Source organism: Rattus norvegicus, chromosome X, assembly GCF_036323735.1.
Source record: "Rattus norvegicus strain BN/NHsdMcwi chromosome X, GRCr8, whole genome shotgun sequence".
Classification (NCBI taxonomy): Eukaryota; Metazoa; Chordata; class Mammalia; order Rodentia; family Muridae; genus Rattus; species Rattus norvegicus.
Window position 1 is genome coordinate 129,811,399 of NC_086039.1, and position 7,230 is coordinate 129,818,628.

At 39.8% G+C, this 7,230-nt stretch overlaps 1 pseudogene; it reads right to left on the reverse strand.

Annotated features, from left to right (window-relative positions):
- Positions 1-5,157: 5,157 nt before the first annotated feature.
- Positions 5,158-5,981, reverse strand: Ldha-ps14 (lactate dehydrogenase A, pseudogene 14; annotated as a pseudogene).
- Positions 5,982-7,230: the final 1,249 nt, after the last annotated feature.

Consider the following 7,230-nt stretch of genomic DNA (forward strand, 5'->3'; position numbering starts at 1 on the left):
TTATATGTTACTTGACCTTTTTCCCTTACTGCTTTTAATATTCTTTCTTTATTTTGTGCGTTTGTTGTTTTGACAATTATGTGACGGGAGGTGTTTCTTTTCTGGTCCATTCTATTTGGAGTTCTGTAGGCTTCTTGTATGCCTATGGGTATCTCTTTTTTTAGGTTAGGGAAGTTTTCTTCTATGATTTTGTTGTAGATATTTACTGGTCCTTTGAGCTGGGAGTCTTCACTGTCTTCTATACCTATTATCCTTAGGTTTGATCTTCTCATTGAGTCCTGGATTTCCTGTATGTTTTGGACCAGTAGCTTTTTCTGCTTTACATTATCTTTGACAGTTGAGTCAATGATTTCTATGGAATCTTCTGCTCCTGAGATTCTCTCTTCCATCTCTTGTATTCTGTTGGTAAAGCTTGTATCTACATCTCCTTGTCTCTTCTTTTGGATTTCTATATCTAGGGTTGTTTCCATGTGATCTTTCTTGATTGCTTCTATTTCCATTTTTAATTCCTTCAACTGTTTGATTGTGTTTTCCTGGAATTCTTTCAGGGATTTTTGCTATTCTTTCAGGGATTTTTGCGATTCCTCTCTGTAGGCTTCTACTTGTTTATTAATGTTTTCTGTGTTTCCCTAAGGGAGTTCTTCACGTCTTTCTTGAAGTCCTCCAGCATCATGATCAAATATGATTTTGAAACTAGATCTTGCTTTTCTGGTGTGTTTGGATATTCCATGTTTGTTTTGGTGGGAGAATTGGGCTCCGATGATGCCACGTAGTCTTGGTTTCTGTTGCTTGTGTTCCTGCGCTTGCCTCTCGCCATCAGATTATCTCTAGTGTTCCTTTGTTCTGCTATTTCTGACAGTGGCTAGACTGTCCTATAAGCCTGTGTGTCAGGAGTGCTGTAGACCTGTTTTCCTCTCTTTCAGTCTGTTATGAGGCTCCTGCCGCATCCGGCAAAGGAGTGAGATGGAACAGATCAAGGCTAAACATAGTCTCTCAGAGTCTCACCCGCGTTCCGCAGCTTCTGGATCCCTTTCGTGAAACGGAGGCCCTCCTTGGCGCCTGGGGATGGTGTGGCTTTTTTTTTTTTTAAATGATTGCGAGTTAGACAGAAAAATTTTCAAATTCATCTGGAATAACAAAAAACCCAGGGTAGCTAAAACTATCCTCAACAATAAAAGGACTTCTGGGAGCATCACTATCCCTGAACTCTAGCAGTATTACAGAACAATAGTGATAAAAACTGCATGGTATTGGAACAGAGACAGACAGATAGACCAATGGAACAGAATTGAAGATCCAGAAATGAACCCACACACCTATGGTCACTTGATTTTTCACAAAGAAGCCAAAACCATGCAATGGATGAAAGATAACATTTTCAGCAAATGGTGCTGTTTCAACTGGAGATCAACATGTAGAAGAATGCAGATAGATCTAGTCTTATCACCCTGTACAAAGCTTAAGTCCAAGTGGATCAAGGACCTCCACATCAAACCAGATACACTCAAACTAATAGAAGAAAAGGTGGGGAAGAATCTCAAACACATGGGTACTGGAGAAAATTTCCTGAACAAAACACCAATGGCTTATGCTCTAAGATCAAGAATCGACAAATTGGATCTCATAAAACTGCAAAGCTTCTGTAAGGCAAAGAACACTGTTGTTAGGACAAAATGGCCATTTAATAATGATGGGGAAAAATGATTGCATTACATGATAAATACTTAGAGGAGACATTGTTTGTATATAAAGACCAACAACATTGAAAGTTAAAGGTTGCACCATGGAAACCTAAAACAAAATCAGTATAATCTGATGGCAAACAAAGTAATTTTTTAAGTTAGCAGATGTCACACCACTTTAATTTTTTTCCTTTTCTTTTTGTTTTGTTTTGATTTACACTCAGATCTTTATCCCAGTCCTAGTTCCCTCAACCCCCATTTCCAAGAGGATGTACCTACCCCCACCCCTACCAACCAGAATTGCCCACTCTCCAAAGCTTCAAGTTTGAAGGTTTTTAAAGAGAAAATTCCTCCTGGTCAAGAGAATTATATCCCTGAACTTGGTGAAGATCAAACATTTGATTAATGCCAGGTTAGTCTTTGGGCCACTGCACCATTCTTGAGAAAAGATACAGCCACTACCTACATTGCAATGTAAATGAAGTCTATTTCCTGTTTTGTTATTTTTGCTGTACTGAGGACACTCTATGAAATTAAAGTTACATCTTACTAACATACATATCTATAGCACTATGGATTGTATTTTCTCTGTTTTTTTTGACAAAATGGATATTGCTTAAATACATTACAGTTATTGCAGGTAATTGCATTTAATACTTTCAATTTTTAAATGATAATAGCAGATTTCCCATAATATGTTAATAGCAATTAATTCTTATGCCAGAACTTGATTAATTTTCTCTTTCATTTTATATGTTATGTTAGACCCATGTAAAATAATGTTTAGAAAATAAACCTGTAGAATTCAACTGTTTGTAAATATGGATAGTTTTATATCATTGTGTCACAGAGTTTTTAGTTGTCAATTCATGGGCATTTTTGGCCACAGAAGAGTAAAAGACAATATATAACATTGACTCAATGTCATTGTGGGTTCTGCTTTCCACCCTTTATCCTCCTTGTTATACATCTATCACTAGATAGGAGAAGAGCGAGAGAGTGAGAGAGAGAGAGAGAGAGAGAGAGAGAGAGAGAGAGAATGAATGAGAATCCTGATTCTTATTTCTTCCCTAACAAAGCTGAACAAACTACCCTGAACAACAAACAACAATTAACAGTGCCTCTCAGTGCCCTTGCATTTATATACCTTCTGAAAAATACCCAGAATTCCAAACATCAATCAGAAATTATTTGCAACTGGCAAAACCGCTCCTCTACTAGAGAATGAGGCAAATCATAGCTGCTATGAACAGTTGGAAGGAGCCCCACATCCCTATACCTAGGATTGGAATGAAAGCACAATCTTATAATATTTCTGTGTTTTTTAAGGAAAAGAAAATTCCAGAATTCTCAAAATTTTTCACTACAAAAGAAATTCTGATAACGTTAATGGTGAAGGTGAACAGAGTGCTGTAATGTGTTAATTGTTTTTTTTTTATTTTTTTATTTTTTATTTTTTCTCCATCTTTATTAAGTTGGGTATTTCTTATTTATATTTCAATTGTTGTTCCCTTTCCCAGGCTCCAGGTCAACATCCTCCTAACCCCTCCCCCTGCCCTTCTATATGAGTGTTTCCCTCCCCATCTTCCCCCCATTACCGCCCTCCTCGCCCAACAATTCCGTTCACTGGGGGTTCAGTCTTGGCAGGACCAAGGGCTTCCCCTTCCACTGGTGCTCTTACTAGGCTATTCATTGCTATCAATGCAGTTGGAGCCCAGGGTCAGTCCATGTATAGTCTTTGGGAAGTGGCTTAGTCCCTGGAAGCTCTGGTTGGTTGGCATAGTTATTCATATGGGGTCTCAAGCCCCTTGAAGCTCTTCCAGTCCTTTCTCTGAATCCTTCAACTGGTGTCCCGTTCTCAGTTCCATGTTTTCCTGCTGGCATTCGCCTATGTATTTGCCATATTCTGGCTGTGTCTCTCAGAAGAGATCTATATCCGGTTTCTGTCGGCCTACACTTCTTTGCTTCACCCATCTTATCTAGTTTGGTGGCTGTATATGTATGGGCTACATTCAGGCTCTGAATGGATGATTCTTCAGCCTCTGTTCTAAACTTTGTGTCCCTATTCCCTCCCAAGGGTATTCTTGTTCCCCCTTTAAAGAAAGAGTAAAGCATCTGCATTTTGGTCATCCTTGAGTTTCATCTGTTCTGTGAATCTTGTGTAATTCAAGCATTCGAGCTAATACCCACTTATCAATGAGTGAATAGCATATGTGTTTTTTTGTGATTTAACCCAATCACAATTCAGGATGATATTTTCCAGTTCCATCCATTTGCCTATGAGTTTCATAAAGTCATTGTTTTTGACAGCTGAGTAATATTCCATTATGTAGATATACCACATTTTCTGTATCCATTCCTCTGTTGAAGGGTATCTGGGTTCTTTCCAGTTTCTTGCTATTATAAATAAGGCTGCTATGAACATAGTGGAGCATGTGTCTTTGTTATATGTTGAGGCATCTTTTGGGTATATGTCTAAGAGTGGCATAGCTGGATCCTCAAGTAGTTCAACGTCTAATTTTCTGAGGAACCTCCAGACTGATTTCCAGAATGGTTGTACCAGTCTGCAATCTCACCAACAATGGAGGAGTGTTCCTCTTTCTCCACATCCTTACCAGCATCTGCTGTCACTGGAGTTTTTGATCTTAGCCATTCTCACTGGTGGGAGGTGCAATCTCAAGGTTGTTTTGATTTGCATTTTCCTTATGACTAAAGATGTTGAACATTTCTTTAGGTGTTTCTCAGCAATTCAGCATTCCTCAGCTGTGAATTCTTTGTTTAGCTCTGAACCCCATTTTTAATAGGGTTATTTGTCTCCCTGCAGTCTAACTTCATGTGGATATGAGCCCTCTGTCAGTTGTAGGATTGGTAAAGATCTTTTCCCAATCTGTTGGTGTTAATTATTTTTGATCTTAGCCATTCTCATTGGTGTAAAGTAGAATCTTAGGGTTGTTTTGCTTTGAATTTCCTTGATTACTAAGGACTTTGAACACTAATTTAAGTGTTTCGTAGCCATTTGAGATTCCTCTGTTGTGAATTCTCTGTTTAGCTCTATATGACAGTTTTTTATTGAGTTGTATCATGGTTTGAATATGCTTGGCGAGGGAGTGGAACTCTTTGGAGGTATGGCCTTATTGGAATAGGTGTGTCATTGTGGGTGTGGACTTTAAGACTCTTGTCCTAGCACTATGGAAGTCAGTATTCTGCAAGGAACCTTCAGATAAAGATATAGAACATTTAGCTCCTCCTGCACCATGCCTGTCATGATGCTGCCAGGTTCCTATCATGATGATAGTGGACTGAACCTTGGAAGCTGTAAGCCAGCCCCAATTATATGTTGTCCCTATAAGAGTTGCCTTTTTCATGGTATCTGTTCACAGCAGTAAAACCCTAAGACAAGTAGTTTGGTTTTTTGTAGGTTAGCTTCTTGAGTTCTTCATATATTTTGGATATTAGCCCTCTATTAGATATGGGATTAGTGAAGTTTTTTCTTCATTATGCTCTCCGCCAAGCCTGCCACAGAGAGGCCAATGGCCCAGGATGTGTAACCTTTCACCTTGTTCACTTCGTATGCACTGTCAACCACCTGCTTTGTGAACATTCTTCCACTGCTCTTTGTCTGCATCCGTGCCCAGTTGTGGGTTCAGAGACTTCAGGGAGATGCTGACAACATTCACACCATTCCACACAGGCACACTGCATTCGCCATGCTCTCTCACGACCCACCTGTGACAGCTCAGTGGGTGAACTCCCAGCCTTTCTCCCATCAGGTAAGGGAACCGAGCTGAATCCAGATTGCAACCACTTCCAATAGCTCTGCTTTTGGGGAAGCCGCTGATCTTCCAAGCCATGTAGGTCAAGATATCCACTGGATCTGAGACAATGAGCAGCTTGCACTGTGGACTGTACTTCACAATGTTCAGAATGATAAACTTGGAGATGTTAATGTTTCACTGGACCAAATTGAGCCGGCTCTCTCCCTCTTCCTGATGGGCCCCCGCTGTGATAATGACCAGCTTGGAGTTTGCAGTCACACTAAAGTCTTTGCTGGAGACAATTTTTGGTGTCTTAAGAAAAAGGCTGCCATGCTGGAGATCCATCATCTCTCCCTTTAGCCTGTCTTCCATGACATCAACAAGGGCAAGCTCATCAGCCAAGTCCTTCATTAAGATATTGATGGCACAAGCCATGCCAACAGCACCAACCCCAACAACTGTAATCTTGTTCTGGGGGACCTGTTCTTCCTTAAGAAGATTCACAGTCAGCTGGTTCTTGAGGGCTGTCATCTTGGACTTTGAATCTTTTGGGACCACTAAGTGTATGATGGGGGTGAGCAGCAGCAGTAGCATGGCCCGAGATCAGTGACAGTGGTACCAGCAAGCCTAGGTCTTCAATTCTATTTTATTGATAGATCAATGTGTCTCTGTATTAATACAATGAAGTTTTTATTACTATTGCTTTGTAATATATCTTGATGTCAGGGATAGTGATTTGTCCAGAAGTTCTTTTGTTGTTTAGAATTGTTTTCACTATTTGAATGGCTAAAATAAAATGAAATGAAATAAAAAAAAAAAAAACTCAGGTGACAGCACATGTTATCAAGGATGTATGGAAAAAGGAATGCTCTCCCATTGCTGGTTGGAAAGCAATCTAGTTCCACCACTCTGGAAATCAATTTGGAGTTTCCTCAGAAACTTGAAAATAGATCTACCTGAGATCACTCTTGGTCATATAACCAAAAGATGCCCTAGTACACCACAAGGGCATTCGCTCCACTATGTGCATAGCAGCCTTGCATGTGATAACCAGAAGCTGGAAACAATGCAGATGTCTCACAAAGGGAGAATGAATAGAGAAAATGTGGTTCATTTACATAATGAATTACTCTTCAGATATTTTTGTGTGTTTAATTTTTATTGGATTTTTTAAATTTACATTTTAAATGTTATTCCCTTTCCCAGTTTCCTGGACATAAGCTCCCTATCCCATTCCCCTCCCCTTCTTCTATAAATGTGTTCTCCTTCCCACAGCCCCTCCTGGCTCCCCAACATTCACATACACAGAGAGGCCCAGCATTGGCAGGACCAAGTGCTTCTCCTTCCATCGGTGCCCAACAAGGCCATTCTCTGCTACATATGCAGATGGAGCCATGGGTCAATCAGTGTATTGTCTTTGAGTAGTAGTTTAGTCTGCTTGGCATTGTTATTCTTATGGAGTTGCAAGCCCCTTCAACTCTTTCAATCCTTCTTCTAATTCTTCCAACAGGGATCCAGTTCTCAGTTCAACTGTTTGTTGGTAGGATGCATCTCTGTGTTTGACATGCTCTGGCTGTGCCTCAGGATGTTATTTTCTAGTTCCATCCATTCGCCTATGAATTTCATGAAGTCATTGTTTTTGAGAGCTGAGTAGTACTCCATTGTAAAGATGTACCACATTTTCTGTATCCATTCCTCTTTTGAAGGACATCTGTGTTTTTTCTAGCTTATGGCTATTATAAATAAGGCTGCTATGAACATAGTAGAGCATGTGTCCTTGTTATATGTTAGAG